A 2,150-nucleotide genomic window follows, 5' to 3' on the forward strand; every position below is an offset into this window, starting at 1 on the left:
ACTCAGAATCTTGTAAAGACCCATGTTACTGCTGCTTCTCTGTAACTCAGCTGCTACTCCCTGTATCCTCTGATTATTCGTGATTTCTGCCTCCTTGTGGTTCTTGCTGCCTGGTGTACACCACTTGCCTACCCAATGCACCTTTAAACCATTATTCAATCCACTTCAACCCCTCTTTCTCCTTGAACAGTGTTTGAGTAGAGCTTTAACAAGCTTTCTACAGATCTATTGCCCTTGGGTCTGTTGTCCATGCCAGTCCACAAACTGCTGCAAAGAGGGAGAAGGGGTCATGTAGTGCCATAAGATAATTTTTGAAGAAGGAACCTTTTAGAGGAATGGGAATGGCAGATACAGTTGTCTTGACCTATATTCCTTCATTTCTTACTTTTTGAAAATAAGATTTTTGATGACTATATAATATTCTGTGCTGTGACTATTCCAGATGTACCTATCCATTCCAATAGTAATGAACAGCGCATTTCTCATTTTCACTATTCTAAATAACAGTGAAATGAACAGCCTTCTAAGCTGCCTGAGTCTCAGGTAAAAACCCTTTGGATTTCTAAAAGTTGAATTACTACATCAGAGGTGGCACTCTTGATAGAGTTTGCCAAACAAACTTCCAGAAGGGTTTTATGACATTATAGTACGAGCAAGGATTTTGACTTTTGTTATATTTTGCTTTCTAGGAACCACAGGGAAATCTATACTGTATGCTAGAAATACTTAATTGGAAGAAGTATTTGCTCTCATGTAATGAAGTTAGTGCATTTTAGAAATGAAGGTGGTAAGGAAGATTACAAGACAGCAGTTTGTGTTTTGAGTGGGAGGAATGCACTGGGGACAGACTTGAATTGGAAAGAATTATTATGCACTTAAGTACATAGAAAAAAAGAATGAAAGGCATATTAAACTATACAAATTCATTCTTTATCTTTAACCTTTATGTGCATAACTACATTTTATGCAGTTGAACCTTCATGTACATATTTGGTATTTTTTCAAGTATTAATTGGTAAGGCTATTGCCATTTTGTGATCTGCGTAAGAATTCCTGAGGCCAATATGCCAGAAGCTAATTAGCCATTTCCTTTTGGTTAGATTTGGGTTTTTTTCCCTTCAAATTTTTGTTGTTTGAATAATATGCTATGAATAGCTTTGTGCACTCATTTTTTTTTTAAGGTCATATCATTGAAAGATATTCCCCAAAGTGGAACTGATGATTAAAAGAAATGAACAATTTTATAGCTTGCCTTATATATTGCAAGATATTGTACTCCATTGACATGTTAACTTCGCACGTTTGTCTCGCTGATTCTTCAAGTTCCCCCCTTAGGAAGACAGTGTCTTTTCATTTTCCACACTCCCCACGGGGTAGCGGCGCAGAACTGGCTCAGAGCCGAGCGCAAAGTAAAAGCTCAATAAACAGTAACGGATTAATCTTCCCGTACCTATGGGCTTGACTTTACTCTTCTCCAGATTTTTATCCCTCAGTCTCTTCCCTTCGTTTCTTTTCGGAATCTACTTCATTACCTTAAATTGGCAATTTCAGGTAAAGTAACGCTGGACAGAGGTGACTTTCGTGTACCTTACCTCTGATTTCTCAGGGAGTTTCCCATTCTGGAACCTTCCTTGCCCGACTGCCGTCTGAAGAAGCCAAATTCAAAGCAGTCGCCGCCACTTGAGCTCACACCTGAGTGCATCCTCGAGAAGGAAACGTTTTCTTGAAAACTTTCTACGCCAATTTGGGCAGATTCTGACGACAACGAGATTGGCGCGCGTTTCTGTCAACCAATTCGGCGCTGAGTGGCAGAAATTCTATGAAGGAGTAAGGACGCCCAGGGGATATTGTGCATCTCACTGGCTGGGAGGAAACACTGGATGCCCCCTCCCAGGCCCCGACGGCTACGACAGGTGCGAAGCCCGCCCCGGAGGAGCTTCTACTGCCCGCGCAGAGCCACAAGCGGCGCCGGGGGACGTCCATCCCCGGACGCCCAGTCGGAGCCCGGGCGCGGGTTTCCCCCTCAGGCCGGCAACCCACGGGTCCGCAGTCGCCACGCAGCGCGGCCCGCCCCCTTGGGCCCTCCGAAGGCTTGTGAGGGGAGGGAGGCGGGGTCAGCCGCGGCGTCACCGCTGACGTAGCCGCCCGAC

The sequence above is a fragment of the Globicephala melas genome, chromosome 10, assembly GCF_963455315.2.
Source record: "Globicephala melas chromosome 10, mGloMel1.2, whole genome shotgun sequence".
Lineage (NCBI taxonomy): Eukaryota > Metazoa > Chordata > Mammalia > Artiodactyla > Delphinidae > Globicephala > Globicephala melas.